This window comes from Triturus cristatus, chromosome 8 (assembly GCF_964204655.1).
Source record: "Triturus cristatus chromosome 8, aTriCri1.1, whole genome shotgun sequence".
NCBI classification, from domain to species: domain Eukaryota; kingdom Metazoa; phylum Chordata; class Amphibia; order Caudata; family Salamandridae; genus Triturus; species Triturus cristatus.
The window spans coordinates 508,043,872-508,062,579 of record NC_140591.1 but is presented as its reverse complement, the minus strand read 5'-3'; positions in this window follow the sequence as shown (position 1 = coordinate 508,062,579).

Sequence of the window (18,708 nt, the reverse complement as noted above, 5' to 3'; positions counted from 1 at the left end):
AAAAAAAAAAAATGCAAAATGTGCGCAGGGTGCGCGCATCCTATTGCGTTGGGTGCACGGATTCTCTCGCGTTGGGTGTGCGGTTCCTAACGCGGCGGGTGGGCGGATCCAAGGAAAAAAAAATTGACATTTTTGGGAGATAAACATCAAGCTTAAGTGTTTTGTTCTTGAGTGGCTCTAAAAAGAGCCGTTGTGTTCATTGAGAGTTTTTGGTACTTATACAGAGTCTAAAGTTGTTGAGGAAGACTCTGTTTCCTTCATCAGTAAAGTGTACTCCATCTCTCCTATACATCTCTTGCATATGAAAGCGCAGATTGTTATTGAAAATGGACCCCATTCTATAGTCTCGGAGAAAAGCAGAAACAGATGTATTCACATGTTTCCTAGCTTTCTCAATCTGTGGACAAAAATGATCGGACCAGTTCCATTTCTGCCTTTGGCATATGTAAGAATACACAAAGGCAGTTTTGGGGAAAAGTGAAATCAGTTCTGAAAAGGTGTCCTTCATGCATTTCCAGACCTACCCCAGTCAAAGTGCCTAGGTCATTGCCACCCCAGTGCACTATTATGAGGTCAGGGTGTTGGATATGCATGAAGGATTTCACCAATCGCATCAATTGGTGCCACTTTAACCCTCTCTGTCCAATCCATTTAATGTCTACATTTGGCAAACCTAGGTCTTTGTGAATGCCTTTGTTTTCTGCATACCTTTGGCTCCAGAAAATATAGCTGTGTCCCACAATCCACACTCTAAGCACCTTGAAAGGAGGTCTGGATGCACTCAGATGGTCTCTGTAAATGAAATGGCAGTTTGGAAAGTAAGATTTTTCTAAAATGGTGGCTAAGATGCAGTTTTGAAAAAAGACAAGAAATCAGTGGTTGTTTGACAACCATCTACACTGAAAGGTAGGGTGTGTGTTTCTGTTTTTTAAACGCATGATTCTTATTGGTTAACAAAAAGTGCGTGAAAGGAACATTATATATGATAAGCTGATATGTTGAAAAGTCAAGCACACTTGCTGTTTTGATTAGCACATTGTGTGCTGAACTTGTGACCTGTGTGCTCAGTACAGTGTTCCATGGCCTGTTTCTATGGTAACAGGCAGAAGGCAGATTGGGGGAAGGGATCAAATTTATGTCATTTGGAAAGGGTTGAAATGTTTAACCAATAGAAATGTGTGCTTGCTTTTGAATTTATGTGGGAAGGAATGTGATTTGATGTTTACATGTATATGTGTGGAAAATGAGAGGGAAACTTTGCCATTCTTTGGTTTTGCTGAGAGGTGCACAGTGCAGAGATTCTGTATAAGAAAATCTGGTGTGTGACTGAAATCTGGTGTGTGAATGATATAGTTCTTAATCTACAAAACAACTTGAAAGGTGAGTTATTTAATTGTGAGGGGATGCATGTGGTCTATTTTGATTTTGATCTGATTAATGTATTTCTCCTGCTAAAGTGTAGGGAGTATTTTATTTGTCTACAATCTTATTGACAGAGTGTGTGCATGTAGAAACCATTCTGTGATAAGCATTTGTGTTTTTCATGTGTTTGCAGACAGATAACTGTGCTGTTTTTATATTTTGGTAGAATTAGAAACCAGTCATTGTTTATGAATTAGTGACATGAGTTATGTTTCTACACTGAAATGTAGTACTCCTTCTAGGTAAAGAAATGTGTTTTGGTATAGTGCAAGGGATAGTGTTGTTTGTCAAGAATCACCCAGTGAGTCTGTGTGCATTTGGGAACCACTGTGAGAGAAGCATTTGGTAACATCGTGTATTTGTTGACAGATAACTGTTTTAAAACCTGTCTTGTTGTCAAGTTTTAGTAGCATTAGAAGCCAGTCTTTGCTTATGCATTGATCAAATGAGTCATGCTTTGACACTAATGTGCTGTACTTTAATATGTAGATTGTGTGTAGTCCCCTTAGCCCTTGCACAGTAGTGAATGAGTTTTGGTAAACTGCTAGGGATAGTGTTGCTTGTCTAGAATCACACTGTGAGTCTGTGTGCATTTGGGTAAGGATTGTGAGAGAACCATTTGGTAACATTGTGTATTTGCTGACAGATTACTGTTTTAAAATCTGTCTTGTTGTGAAGTTTTAGTAGCATTAGAAGGCAGTTTTTGCCTATGCTTTGATTAAATGAGTCAGGCTTTGAAACTAAAGTGCAGTTCTAAAATATGTAGATTGTGTGCAGTTCCCTTACCACTTCCACAGTAGTGAATGAGTTTTGGTAAACTCCTAGGGATAGTGGTTGTTGTCTAGAAGCACACTGTGAGTCTGTGTGCATTTGGGAACCACTCTGAGAGCAGCATTTGGTAACATTATGTATTTGCTGACAGATAACTGTTTTTAAACCTGTCTTGTTGTCAAGTTTCAGTAGCATTAGAAGGCAGTTTTTGCTTATGCTTTGATTAAACGAGTCAGGCTTTGACACTAAAGTGCAGTTCTGAAATATGTAATTTGTGTGCAGTCCCCTTACCTCTTCCACTGTAGTGAATGAGTTTTGGTAAACTCCTTGGGATAGTGGTGCTTGTCTAGAATCACACTGTGAGTGTGTGTGGTTTTAGGAACCACTGTGAGAGAAGCATTTGGTAACATCATGTATTTGCTGACAGATAACTCTTTTAAAACCTGTCATGTTGTCAAGTTTTAGTAGCATTAGAAACCAGTCTTTGCTTATGCATTGATAAAATGAGTCATGTTTTGAAACTAATGTACTGTACTTTAATATGTAGATTGTGTGCAGTCCCCTTACGCCTTCCACAGTAGTGAATGAGTTTTGGTAAACTGCTAGGGATAGTGTTGCTTGTCTAGAATCACACTGTGAGTCTGTGTGCATTTGGGTAAGGATTGTGAGAGAACCATTTGGTAACATTGTGTATTTGCTGACAGATTACTGTTTTAAAATCTGTCTTGTTGTGAAGTTTTAGTAGCATTAGAAGGCAATTTTTGCTTATGCTTTGATTAAATGAGTCAGGTTTTGAAACTAAAGTGCAGTTCTGAAATATGTAGATTGTGTGCAGTTCCCTTACCACTTCCACAGTAGTGAATGAGTTTTGGTAAACTCCTAGGGATAGTGGTTGTTGTCTAGAATCACACTGTGAGTCTGTGTGCATTTGGGAACCACTCTGAGAGCAGCATTTGGTATCATTATGTATTTGCTGACAGATAACTGTTTTTAAACCTGTCTTGTTGTCAAGTTTCAGTAGCATTAGAAGGCAGTTTTTGCTTATGCTTTGATTAAACGAGTCAGGCTTTGACACTAAAGTGCAGTTCTGAAATATGTAATTTGTGTGCAGTCCCCTTACCTCTTCCACTGTAGTGAATGAGTTTTGGTAAACTCCTTGGGATAGTGGTGCTTGTCTAGAATCACACTGTGAGTGTGTGTGGTTTTAGGAACCACTGTGAGAGAAGCATTTGGTAACATCATGTATTTGCTGACAGATAACTCTTTTAAAACCTGTCATGTTGTCAAGTTTTAGTAGCATTAGAAACCAGTCTTTGCTTATGCATTGATAAAATGAGTCAGGCTTTGACACTAAAGTGCAGTTCTGAAATATGTAGTTTGTGTGCAGTCCCAATACCTCTTCCACTGTAGTGAATGAGTTTTGGTAAACTCCTAGGGATAGTGGTGCTTGTCTAGAATCACACTGTGAGTGTGTGTGCTTTTGGGAAGCACTGTGAGAGAAGCATTTGGTAACATCATGTATTTTATAACAGATAACTCTTTTAAAACCTGTCATGTTGTGAAGTTTTAGTAGCATTAGAAGCCAGTCTTTGCTCATGCTTTGATTAAATGAGTCAGGCTTTGATATTAAAGTGCAGTTCTGAAATATGTAGATTGTGTCAAACACCTATTCACTATGCATGCAGTCCTTTAACCACCTACACAGTTGTTTTTCATACCTTCAATTCCCCAGTCAGTATTCATTCACTTCCAGCCATTACCCTGTCACTCCTTTTGTACTCCTCTAGTGACCCATTCAGCACCATGTACTAATCCATTCACTGTGCCAAAACCCAAACACTTATAAATTCACCCAGGCACTCTCCTTGCAGTACTGTAATCATTCAGTCAGTACCCAAGTACTCATTCAGCGACCCAGGCCTTAGCACATGGACTACTTCAAACCCCTATCCACTATGCATGTAGTCCTCTAACCACCTACACACTTGTCTTTCACACCTTCAATTCACTAGTCAGCATCCATACAGTCCAGCAAACATCCTGTCACTCCCTTTCCACTCCTCTAGTGACCCATTGAGTACTAAGTGCTAATCCATTCACTGCGCCAAAAGCCAACCACTTATAAATTCACACAGGCACACTCCTTGCTGTACTCTAATTATTCAGTCAGTACCCAAGTACTTATGCAGTGAGCCAGGCCTTAGCACATGGACTGCTTCAAACGCCTATCCACTATGCATGCAGTCCTCTAACCACCTACACACTTGTGTTTCACACCTCCAATTCCCCAGTCAGTATTCATACACTTCTAGCAAACACCCTGTCACTCACCCAGTGTGTCTCCTTATAGTACTGTAATCATTCAGTCAGTTAGCATGTAGTCTTTTAGTGAGGTAGGCTTTAGGGCATGAACTGCTTCAAAGTAGTTCACACTATGCATGTAGGGCCCGATTCACAGAACAAACTTAAGACAAAATCCTAAACTTAGTACCATTTTGGTATTCACAGAATGCACTTACTACTTCTGGTATTCACAGAATGAACTTACTACTTTTGCGAATCACAGAATAAACTTACTACTTTTGCTATTCACAGAATGGATTTAAGACCACTAACTTTACGTCCGCAAAATACACAAAGGGTTCAGCGCTATATAATGTACATTTGTTATTCAAAGTTCAGGATTCGCACCAAAGAATAAATTATTCCAAAGTCTTCATTTCTTGATAAAATATATTTCTTCTTTATTTCTCTTTAAAATGTTTTCTTTATTTTCAAGAAGCCAAAGATCATAGCCAACGCGTTTCGTCTCACATCGAGACTTCTTCAGGGCTTGGCAGTAAAATATTGCGTGATCTCGTCAAATCCTAATTGTTTCAGGTATTCTAGACTTCTTCAAAAATCCAGAACCTCTATGCGGTACACAGTATCCGGAATGGCATGGTAGCCCGAGATATACGTCCTTCGTGTTTTCGATGTCGTTTTGGATTTCCACGTCCTGTATCATCCAAAGGAAGAGTGAACAGTTTTATGTCAGCTATGCGACATACCATCACAAGAAAGTCTCCGAAAAACACCTACAACTTCAGAAGAAGCGAAGAATCGAAATACATAAATGACTACAATCCAGTTATTTTATCCATGTGGAACGCTAACATAGATATTCAGTATGTTGCCGTCAATTCCATTGCTGTTGCTCGATATGTAACATCTTACGTTACTAAATCAGAAAAGACTGAATTGAAAGAAATGTGGGAAGAGATTTCTCACGAGAAGACTCTAAGTAAGAAATTATACAGTTTCAGTTTGAGGATGTTATCGCATCGTGATATTGGAGCATATGAATGTTCAGATCGATTTTCATCTGCAAGTCTATATTCCAAAAGTAGAAGAATCATTTGGATGAGTCAAGGTCTTTCAGGAATGCGAAATCGGGTACTGAAATCTGTTGAAGAAATTGAATATTTAGCAGAAAATGAACCAGAAAGTACAGATATTTTGAAAACAAATATGTTGGACACATACTACCCAAATAGAAGTCATCATCTTGAGAACATGTGTCTCTATGAAGTGCAGCAAAACTACACTTTTAAACGGAATACTACAGAGAACATCAACGATGGAAAATATGCAGTGATTGGTTCCGAAGGATGTCTGGTGAAACAAAGGAAAGGAAATTTAATTAATCACAGGAAACTGAGTTGTGACACTGCTGACAAAAGGGAATTTTACTCTATTTAGCCCTTTTGCAAATGTTCAAACCATGGCGTTCAGAACTGGAATTACTTGGAGATTTTCCCAGCTATGAAGATTCATTTAATGCTTCTATCAATGCTGGGCAACCTGTAACTGCTACCACAGCTACCGCTGATTCCGACCGCTGTGTACCGCCCCTCCTCGCCGGACCCGCTTTGCGGGTCCCGCTTCGCGGAAACACAGCGGCTGCAACACTTCAAAGGGCTTCTTCCGACCGGCAGGGCTGCGAGGGTAGAGCGGGACTCCACGGACCAGGAGTCCCCGCCCCCAAACGCCGGTAAAGTCAAAAGGCAGCTGAGCCTTACCTCAGGTGGATTCCTTCGATCAATGCTGGGCAACCTGTAACTGCTACCACAGCTACCGCTGATTCCGACCGCTGTGTACCGCCCCTCCTCGCCGGACCCGCTTCGCGGGTCCCGCTTCGCGGAAACACAGCGGCTGCAACACTTCAAAGGGCTTCTTCCGACCGGCAGGGCAGCGAGGGTAGAGCGGGACTCCACGGACCAGGAGTCCCCGCGCGCCCGTTACCAGCTGGGCTCCTCTCCCTGCCGGCCCCGCCCCTAAACGCCAGTAAAGTCAAAAGGCAGCTGAGCCTTACCTCAGGTGGATTCCTTCGATCAATGCTGGGCAACCTGTAACTGCTACCACAGCTACCGCTGATTCCGACCGCTGTGTACCGCCCCTCCTCGCCGGACCCGCTTCGCGGGTCCCGCTTCGCGGAAACACAGCGGCTGCAACACTTCAAAGGGCTTCTTCCGACCGGCAGGGCTGCGAGGGTAGAGCGGGACTCCACGGACCAGGAGTCCCCGCGCGCCCGTTACCAGCTGGGCTCTTCTCCCTGCCGGCCCCGCCCCTAAACGCCGGTAAAGTCAAAAGGCAGCTGAGCCTTACCTCAGGTGGATTCCTTCGATCAATGCTGGGCAACCTGTAACTGCTACCACAGCTGCCGCTGATTCCGACCGCTGTGTACCGCCCCTCCTCGCCGGACCCGCTTCGCGGGTCCCGCTTCGCGGAAACACAGCGGCTGCAACACTTCAAAGGGCTTCTTCCGACCGGCAGGGCTGCGAGGGTAGAGCGGGACTCCACGGACCAGGAGTCCCCGCGCGCCCGTTACCAGCTGGGCTCCTCTCCCTGCCGGCCCCGCCCCTAAACGCCGGTAAAGTCAAAAGGCAGCTGAGCCTTACCTCAGGTGGATTCCTTCGATCAATGCTGGGCAACCTGTAACTGCTACCACAGCTACCGCTGATTCCGACCGCTGTGTACCGCCCCTCCTCGCCGGACCCGCTTCGCGGGTCCCGCTTCGCGGAAACACAGCGGCTGCAACACTTCAAAGGGCTTCTTCATTGGAAACTCAAAGGGGGAATGCCCCGGGAGCCCACAATCCATCACCCCCAATACTACCCTCCTCTCTTCAATCATTTCGAGGCACTGTCAGATCTAGAATGGGTTGACTGACTATGTGCACCGACCCAGTCATCGAACACAGCTATAGGGAAGGGGGAGGGAGCGCACATCCCATTTAACCCTACCTCGGAATTAGTAAAGGAGCAACAGTCCCTTTTCCATAACAACAATAGTATGTTGAGGGGGCAAAGTGAGGAAGAGGCTTCCACTTCCAATATAGATGTGACCAGTCTAACAAATGACATCTTACCGAGCTCCCATTCCCCTCCCATTGTTAGCAATAACCACGTAGAGGTAAATTCTTCTTTAATTTCACATATGGTATCTTGGAATGTTGCCGGAGTCAAGACCCGCATGATTTCTGAGGATTGGTTGGTCTTTATAGGTAAACATGAGGTTGTCCTCCTGCAAGAAACATGGGCCACATCTCCGTCTTACATGGTTGGATTCACAAATTTTTTCAAACCAGCTATAAAAGGTACTAAAGGGCGGGCGACAGGGGGACTGACCATTTGGGTAAAACAGGCCTGGTGTTTTTCAGTTTCTGAACTGTATGTGAATAATCCCGACATATTGGCTATAAGGCTGAGGGAAGTAGGGGGGCAGGAAATGCTTATTATTAACATATACTCTAGAGGCCTCCCTGGCGGCCGTTGCCCCAAGCTGATAGGCGCCCTAGATACATTACTAATGGGTTGGAATAAAGGCTCATTTATTATAATAGCGGGTGATATTAATTGCACAATTGAACCACTGTACTTGCCGGAAGACAATTGGGGGTTTGAAGAAGATGCGACCTGGAAAATCCCCGAACTTTCCAACAAATTACCAGTTAAAGCAACGGAGGCTGCCCTGAATTGGACTGCTTTTTGCCTCACTTGGGGATTAAGGGCCGCAAACGGACGCACCAAATCGGACATTGGAGCCAATCCCACTTTTGACAATGGTGCGAGGAAAAGTCGTATTGACTACATCCTCATAAAAATGGAATATTGGAGCCTAATTGTCGATATGGAAATTGTAATGCGTCCGGAAAGTGACCATAACCCATTGTCCCTGAAAGTCAAAATGTATGGCATGAAAAGACTAGCGGAACCAGATCCAAGGGGGCAAGGGGTTGTAACCGTATCAAATGACCGGAGGAGATTGAAATGGTCAATCATATCAAATGATGCAATGTGGTGACTAATGCTTTAAACAAAGTGAGGTCTGCTGTTGTTGAGAGGGGTCAGGGTGATTTAGATAAGATCATGGGCATTCATGACAAATGCTTCTCTGAGCTTAAAACTATTCTCTCAAAACCATGTAAGTCTAACAACGGGCACCAGAATGCTCCAAGAGCAAAATGGTATAATAGAGAGTGTAGAGAGGCGCATAGTCACCTAATAGAGAAAGTTAAAACCAGAGACCTAAGTGCAGTAAAAGAGGCCAGACAAAGGTATAAAAGAGTTCAATGGGAGGCAAAGAGGGAATGGGAAGATGATTTTTGGGCAGACCTTTTGGACGCTAGCAAATCCAACAACCAGACCAAATTCTGGGATATTGTTAAATGCGGAAAAGACGGTGAATTCCGTACCCCGTCTAACAACGTATCTCCGGAAGTCTGGATAAATCATTACTCCTCCCAATTTTGCACAGTAGTTGTTGACCCTACGTCTGCATCTAATCTGCTACCGGCAATACCCCCTGGCAACGTGACTATGTCCTTTACAGAAGCGGAAACGGAGCTTGCATTAGGCCTAATCAAGAGAGGGAAAGCCCCTGGGTTAGATCAAATTCCAGCAGACCTATTTAAGCTAAACTTAGGCCTTTGGGTACCCTATTTAACTAGCATATTTAACACTATAGCGAGAGGTGCCCATATACCCAAGTCTTGGAAGGGGGCAGAGATCCTCCCTATACACAAAAAGGGTGATAGATCGAACCCAGGGAACTATCGCCCTATCAGCCTAATTGACTGCTTTCAGAAAGTTTTTGCCCGTATGATCCTGGCGAGGGTCCAAGGGTGGATTGAACTAGAAGGAATACTGTCCCCGCTACAGGCGGGCTTTAGATCTGGTATAAGTACCATTGACCAGGTTCTGAGGTTCTGCATGATCTTTTGGAAGGTCGTTATACTGGGGGGTGGCACCATCTTCGCTGCTTTCATAGACTTGAAATCAGCTTTTGATTTGGTGCCGAGGGGAAAATTATGGCAGGTACTAAGGGACCTAGGAATGCCGGGAGAATTGGTGGAGATGATTATTAGACTACACGAAGATAACTTTGCCAGGGTAAGATGGGGGTTACAAGGGCAATATACTGACTCATTTCCGGTTTCACGGGGAGTCCGTCAGGGGTGCGTTCTCGCCCCCACCCTCTTCTTACTCTTTATAGATCAGGTAGTGAAATTCTTCGGGTCTACTAATACTGACGCACCGTCCTTGGCGGGTACTAAATTCCCAATGTTGATCTTTGCGGACGACACCCTCCTCCTTTCAAAGACTAGGGGAGGCTTACAGTTGGCTTTAAATCACTTTGAGGAATATTGTAAACAGAATGACCTTCAGATAAATGTGGGGAAAACCAAGTTTATGGTTTTCTCCAGGAAAAAACCAATACGTAGTAGTGTACAACTTAACAGGGTTAACCTGGAACAAGTTGATACGATGACGTACCTGGGGGTCACTCTGGATTGCCGACTGTCTTGGAAACCACAAATAGAGACCCAACAGCTAAAACTTGCCCAACTGACTGGTTGTCTTTTGCGTGAGCAAAAGAAATCAATCACTAAAAGGGTTGTCCCCGCCCTACAAATCTATGATGTTAAAATTAATGCTGCGACACTTTATGGGGCAGAGTTATGGGGTTTTATGGACCTCTCGAGTTTGTATAGGATACAGTGTAGGTTTCTTCGTAATCTGGTAGGGCTGCCCCAATCAACCCCACAGATCCCACTTTGCCACAACATGGGTTGTCTTCCAATATCGGACATGGCAAGATACAGAGTAGTGTCCACTTGGAGGCGCATATGGACTTCGGAGGATTTGGCTCTCTTTGCACAGGAGCTAACCGAGGTAAAGGCTATGTGGGGATCGGAGCGAATCCCATGGCTTCGCTCGGTGAAAAGGAGCCTGCATGACATGGGCTTGAGCCATCTGTGGGTCTCGCCAGGTACGAACAACTTTCCCTCGAAAAAGGAATTTAAGGGTTTATTCTGGGCCTCAACTCGCCTTCCCTTGGCACATGCCTCCAGTTCTGAAAACTTGACGGGGCGTTTTTTAAGTTTTAAATTGGATCCAGCCCGGGAGGCATACTGGGACCTTATCTCCAGGTCAATGGATAAAAAACTATACCACCAATTCCGAGTGGGCTCACTACCCCTAAATTCCTTTACCTCATCTTGGGGCAATAGCTCCACCAACCCTTGCAGTCGTTGCCCCGGATGTAAGGAAACCGAGGGTCACTTTTTGTTCGCCTGTCCTCAATACAGAGAACCCCGCTTAAAATGGTTAAAACCCATTTTTAAACGCATGACATGTAAAAAATCCTCGGACGCTATTTGGGCTCTAAAAACAAACACCTCTGATTTTATCGTGATATGCTTGGCTAAGTACTTAGGCTGGGCATGGGCAATCAGAGCTAGAAGGAACTTAACTGCCTCTTGATCATAAAGTGCAATGTGCATAGTGTTTACCTGTATATGTCTAATCAACTTTTATGATCAGCTACATCCAATGTCTTGTTTCGTTTCAAAAACGGTTTAATAACTTTTTATTTGTGGTTTTTAGACTGATTGTATATTTGATAAACATATTGACTTTATCTTTCTAGTATGATTTTGTATAATGTGGAGACTTTGAAATTGTTTTTAAATACTTGTCTAAATTGTCTTTTATGATTTTATTATCGAAATAAAGACATTAAAATCTGAATCTGCTTCTAAAGATAGCATACAATGCAGTGCTTTCGCAATTTATGTCAAAATGTTGAATGATGAAATTGATCAAGAAGCTAAAATTGCAGCTGAGATTGCTAGAGACAGTTCTCAAGACAGTCAAAGTCAAGATCCACTAGGACAACCAATTGTTGAAAATGAAGCAGCGATTGCAATGAATGAGGTGGAAACAGCAATGTATCAAGCTCAAGAAGATGCAATACAGATAGGAAACTGGGAAGAACAACTAAATGTTGAACAGAAACAAATAGATCAGCAAGTGAAAGAGCAGATTGACCATGGATTACTTCATGAAAAGAGAGGGTGCTCATGTACATCATTTCAACATATCCGAATGTATGTGAGTGGTCAAGCTGGAACAGGAAAAAGATTCTTAGTTAAAGTAATTACAAGTTATCTGCAGAAAACAACTGATTCGTATTTGCCTTGTGTTGTCACTGCTCCAACTGGGTTGGCAGCACATAACATTAAAGGAATTACTTTACATTGTTTACTAATGCTGCCAGTAGAGCATGAGAACAAATTGGAATACCACAAGCTATCTGGAGAAGCTTGTTGTGAAGTTTCAAGAGTCCTGAAGAAAATGAAACTTCCCATTATGATGAGGTGAGCATGGTCTCAAACTTGATGCTTGCCTTTGTGCATTTAAGAATGCAGCAAATTCTTAAAACAGAGTATGACGTGTTATTTGGAGGAAAACACATCAAAGTTTTTGGAAATCTACTGCAACTGTAAAAGGACAACCAGTATTTAAAACACTAGCCCATGAAGATAGCAGAAAGTCTCTTGGCAGTGTTGGTAATGTGAACATTTGGACTCATTTTGAATACAAAGAACTGACAACAAATATGCGACAGGCAAATGATGCTGAATATCGAAGTATTCTTCAAGATATAAGAATTGGAATTCTTTCAAAACAAGGCAAACAAGCTTTGGAGAGTTGATTACTTTGCAATGTCTTTCCAAATGAAAATGCAGTTCCTGCAAAAATGTACGTGGAAATTGCTAAAAATAAATCAGTGATTTGCTTAATGCCAACACTGCGCGAGTGTTCCATATTCCATTTCCATATCCATATTGAAACGGGAAAATGAAGACATTGTAAAAATGGAAGCCATCGATAAAATACAGCATGAAGGAATCACTATTATTTTGACGGGAAAGTTGAGATCAAAACTGGATTGTTTCGAAAAAAAAATATATAAAAAACTGCTGGTTTAGAAAAGACACTATATGCGTGTGTAAACTGTCGGGTAATTTTAAGGCGTAATTTGGATGTAGAGAAAGGTTTAGTTAATGGTGCAATGGGTAAAGTGGTGGATTTTGTGAATTATCAGAAAAAAGAAGGAATTGAATTTTTAAAAATTAAATTTGATCAGATTGATGAAGTTAAATAAATTGGTCGTTGTTCAGTTCATTTTTTGCTTGTTGAAGATTTCTGTGTCCGTAGGAAACAATTTCCATTTTCTCTGGCATACGCAGTGACTATTCATAAATCTAAAGGATTAAGTGTAGACAGTGCATTGGTGAACATTGGATCTACCGTATTTAAAGAGCGTATGGCATATGTTGCTTTGTCACGAGTCAGAACATTATCTGGTTTGTTTTTGATTGATTTTGATGAGACAAAGGTTATTGCGGATGCAAACTGTGTAAAAGAGTATAATAGGTTATGAAGGGTGTATGCTCCCAATTTAGGTCAATATCCTGTATTTGAAAGGCGTGTGGTTGGTCCAAAAAGAAGGTTTGAGAATATCTGTACTGAAGATGTCAAGAAGGGAAAATAACAAGATAATGTTGTGATTGCAGGTAAAAAGAAATAGGACACTGTTGAAGAGATTGTTGGTTATCAGTTTGAAAATAGTTCAGGTGTCAACTGCTATGCTAATGTAGTGGTCAATCTTGTTTTTTATCTGGAAGGTTTGCGAGAACAAATAATGCAGAATCGGCAAAAAAGATTTTGTTCTCTGTTGCATTCTGTTTATGAAAAATTGACAACAGATACAAGTAAAATACAATCTGTTTCAGATATTTGTAGTGTTTTGGATGTGTGTTCTGGTTCTACACAATTTTCACAAATTATCCAACAAGATGCTCATGAATTTTTTATGTATATGCTTACCATTTTTGAAAATGAAGGTGTAGAAATAGAAAATATTTTTGGCCTTTCTTACAAATGAGAACATGATTGTGAAAATTGCATGTATACATGTAGCACTAATGTAGACACTGAGAGATTTCTGTATTTAACATTACCAGACTGTAAATCAGTGTCTTTCAATAAATTAGTTAAAGGTGCAAATCAAAACATGGAGTGTAGCCAATGTAAATCAGAAATGTTATCCACATTATTCTTAACAAAATATGGAAAATACATAATTTTAATGATGCAACGTTGTACAGCTGACGGAAGAAAATTGGATACTTTAATAAAGCAATTTGTAGCAGCACAACTATCCATATCAGGAAGGACTTTTGTAGCAATTGCTATAATTTTCCATGATGGTCCTTCCACCACATCTGAATATTACACTGCCTATCTAAAATGTGACAAAGGCTGGAATCTTTGTAATGATTCTCAGTTCGTTTTTAAACAACGTTTGCCTAGGGAATTACAAAATTCCTACCTAATATTTTTAAAGTCAAACTTTTAGGAAGATAATTCATTCTCTGAGGAATTTATTATTATAATTTAATAGGACTACCATTGGACAATTTACATAAAGAAGGAGTGCAAAAATACCATTTGGCCTCAAGGAAAGATATATTTTGAAATTATGGACTTTTGGTGAATATTTTAAAGCGGCAATATTTACAGTTTTTATAAGTTAAAGTTATAAAATTTTGTAAGCCGTAAGAATTTCATATATCTGTGATTTGTATTTTCTGGTATTTTACTGAGAATAGCATGTTGGTTTTTTTTAACAATCTTTCAGATTTTTTTTTTTTTGCCCGCTGTTAAGTGATGAGTACAATTGAAATCACTATTTCTAGTGAAATTCAATATATTCTGAGAACAGCAAAAAAGGCAAACCAATTACTTTGTGGAAATTATGCTGTGTTGTAAAAAACTGTATTATTACATGTTTTAATTTTTTTTTTCTTTCACAGATCCAAATTTTAAAATAAGCAATTTATATCAATTTAGATTGCAATGAAAATCTGGAAAAAATGTATACCATTTTTTATTGCTATTACTGTGAAGGTAAGTTTAACTAAGTCTCAATATGCAGACTGAGGAGGTCTGCAAGAAGCTACAGAGTTGAAACACGTTTCTAAAAACACTCTGTTTATACCTATGTAGTTTTAAAATCTGACCATAATCAGATATCATGTGACCTGCAAAAAAAGAGATTTGAGGGGTTCATAATATTTCCCATTGAACCTATTGAAGGACCGCAATCATTTGAATCATTCTTCTTTGAAAATCTTTGCAGACAAAACTCTGTGCTTACCTTCTATCATTCGCAAGCAATTTTAAAAACAGAAATATGACACTTTTTGTAACATAGTTATTGCGCAAGACAGTCTTTCATATTTACAAAGAGAGGAAAAGGCACTCTGTGCATTTTTTCTACTCCATGTAAATACAACATCATCATACACACCACTTTGCGTTGAAAGGGTGTTCTATAAGTGTTGTTGTGCATGATTGCACTGAATACTCATAGAACAAGACACATCTCTAGATTTATCAGAAATCATGAATCTCAATATGTGTGTGAATGCTGCACCATTCTAAAATTGGTATAGGAAAGCACAACAAGGAGAATTATTTTCATTTCTCCACATTTTTACATCTTCAATGCATGCTCAAATGTTCAGCTACATTGGAGGAGAAAAATGCATTTTCTCATTGTTTTTGTGCAGGAAGGTGTTTCTTCCTGCAGAAAAACAAACAGCACATGACACAGATATCCTTGCATTATGGTGCAAGGGTGCCTGTGTCACCACATGGCTGCAGTTTAAGCAGCCGTACAGAGAGAAGCATAGATTTGCAACATATTTATGTACATATGTTGCATCCCTGTGCTTCGGAAGTACTAAAACACACTGCAGTTAAAGAGGTTACTGTGTGATGCTGCAGCACTTCCTCATAGTTCTGCACTTATACATTCACCATACGCTACTAATGCATTCATTCAGTCAATTACGTACTACACATACATTCATCTAAACTTTCACACACTAACAAAGAAATTTAGCTCTTTTTTTAAACCAGGAAAGTTAGTTCTTAGAAGAACTTTTTTTTTCTTCTTTCTTCTTTTATATTTTGGGGGGGGTTTCCAACAATTTTGTGATTTTTCTGGAAAAAACAAAACAAAAAACAAAACAGGAGGAACCAAACAATGAACTTTAGGGAACAAAAAAAAACAACAACAAAAAACTAGCAATTGTGACTTTCTTGTCGGCTGCAGATCAGATCGATCGACTGCTCACCGTAGCACAAAGTCGCATTGCACTTATAAAAATTGAAATTGAGGACGGATGTCCAAGTTTGTCCACTGAAAAAACCATAGATTTCATGCACGTTATGGTTAGGAATTGGCATTTAAAAAACCTTTGAGATTCACTGAAAAAAACAAAGGTTTCAGGGGCGTTATAGTTAGGAATTGGCATTTAAAAAACCTTAGAAATTCACTGAAAAAAGCATAGGTTTCAGAGGCGTTATAGTTAGCTGGACATTTCCCTCGTACAAAAACCCTGGAAATTCCTAAGTTATAGTTAGTTCAGCTAACTATAACTCGCGCTCCCGCAATGCACTGCTGATGACATCACATATTACATCACTCCTGACATGGTCAGTGACATCACTGATGACATCACTGATGACATCTGAAATGACATCACTGATGACATCTGAAATGACATCACTGATGACATCTCTGATGACGTCATCCATGTGATAAATTAGTGCATCTTCTCACACCCTTTGATATACTCAATCACAATTTCAGACGTCCATTCTCAAAACCATAGATACTCCAATACCAATAGCTACATACCCACTCATTGACTCTTAGATCTATACATACATCCACTCACTCACCTGTACAGTCACTCATACTTACAGTCACTCAGTGCAGGACTATCATATGCATTTATACACCTACATAGACACTCACACACCACCAATCATCCATAGAGGTACTCTCACACCTAGTCAGTCATGCAAATAATTAATCACACTCCCATTTACTCACCTATGCAGTTATACACACACAAGTTCATTTACTCATAAAAATAGTACCACATACTTACGCTCTTGTACAATCATTGATACAAGCACTCACTCATCCATACAGCCACTCTCACAATCACACACTCTCACATATACCCACTTATATACTCTTACACACAGATATACTGCCTTTCACATATGTAGTTAGTCACACATGTACCACTTAGATATACATTCAATCCCTAACACACCCATACATACACTCACCCAACCATACAGTCCATCACAGATGCACTCTTAAAACCATGCACCCATAGAATCACTCAGTCACACACACCCCATCCACACAAACACTCAGGCACCCATACAGATACTCAGACAAACAATCAGTAACCCATAGAGACACTCATATAGCTATTCACAAAACCATGCAGCCACTTATACTCCAACAGACAGACAGATACAGACATTCACACAGTTTAGTCACTAGTCTGCAGTAAGATATGTTTAATGACTCACTTATAGAGTCAGTCACGCACCTACTAAATCATCCATTCACACACTTATACACCCACTCATTCTTCCATAGGTTTTTCCCTATATATATATTAAACATATTTAAAAATTACAGAAACACACTCACTGGATGACGTCATCAGTGATGTCATCAGTGATGTCATTTCAGATGTCATCAGTGATGTCATCAGTGATGTCACTGACCATGTCATGAGTGATGTAATATGTGACGTCATCAGCAGTGCATTGCGGGGGTGCGAGTTATAGTTAGCTGAACTAACTATAACGGGGGAATTTCTAGGGTTTTGTACGAGGGAAATGTCCAGCTAACTATAACGCCCCTGAAACCTATGTTTTTTTCAGTGAATTTCTAAGGTTTTTTAAATGCAAATTCCTAACTATAACGCCCCTGAAACCTTTGTTTTTTTCAGTGAATTTCAAAGGTTTTTTAAATGCCAAATCCTAACTATAACGTGCATGAAACCTATGTTTTTTTCAATGAATTTCAAAGGTTTTTTAAATGCTAATTCCTATCTATAACTTATCTCTAAAGATATCATGTTTAATGAATATATTTTTCAATTTCAGTGTGTCAATTTCATTGATTATGTTTTTTTGAAATTCTATTTTAACACTATTTTTTTAACCTATTTTTTCCTTTAAATCTTTTCAAAATTAAAAAATAATATTTTTTGATATTTTTAAAAATAGTTTTTTAACTATATGTTCAAAACTTTATTTTATATATTTTTTTCCATGTTTTTTGGATCCGCGCACCCTATGCGCACCGTTCTCGATCCCTGCGCGATAGCATCAACGCATGGTATGCGTGTTTAGTGCGCGATTGCAATGCGACCGGTACGCGACTCCCAGCCTATACGCAACACGTTCGATGTACATAACGCGACGTTAACGTGCTTCCGCGATGAGTCATCTGCGTCTATGACGCGGTAGGTGCGTGGATCCCGCGAAATATTTAAACATTTAAAAAAACATATTTATGTATTTCATGTGAATATTAATTGAAGACAAACTCTGAACTACTCTTAAAAGTAATATATTTTTACATCTAATCCTATATTTCTTTTTTATATCAATTTCGCAGATGCACGCTTGGTGCGTGCTGCGTATGCACACAGTGCGCGGATCCCATGTGACCTGCAAAAAAAGAGATTTGATTGGTTCATTACACTTCCTGTTCTAACTATTGAAAGACCCCACCCAATTCAATCATTCTTCTTTGACCTTCTTTGGAGGAGCATCTCTTTGCAGAGAAGAACATTTTTTAGACCAAGTTTACACTTAGCTCTAACTTTTTTCTATTAAAAATGGATTCAGGGCAGCAGGCATCACCTGCATCTCCTCATACATCTGAGGATGAATTTTTTGAGGAGACACCACGCACACCACGTTTTTCTTCAGTGGTGTGGAAATGTTTTACTTTTCCCGAGGGTCAAACGAAGATCAATGCCACCTTGGTCACGTGCAAGATTTGCAAAAGAGTGCTGTCTCGAGGGGATCCTAACAAGAAATACTCGTGGGGGACGGCTAGTATGATGAAGCATCTAAGGACCCTTCATCCTAACAATCTTGCACAAGAAGAATGCCGACGGATGAGAGACACTCCTGCTCCTGCGCCTTCCACCTCATCGCAGCCGAGCACTTCAAGAGTGCATCCGTCAGCCCAAAACTTGGACATCCGTCCTCAATTTCAAATTTT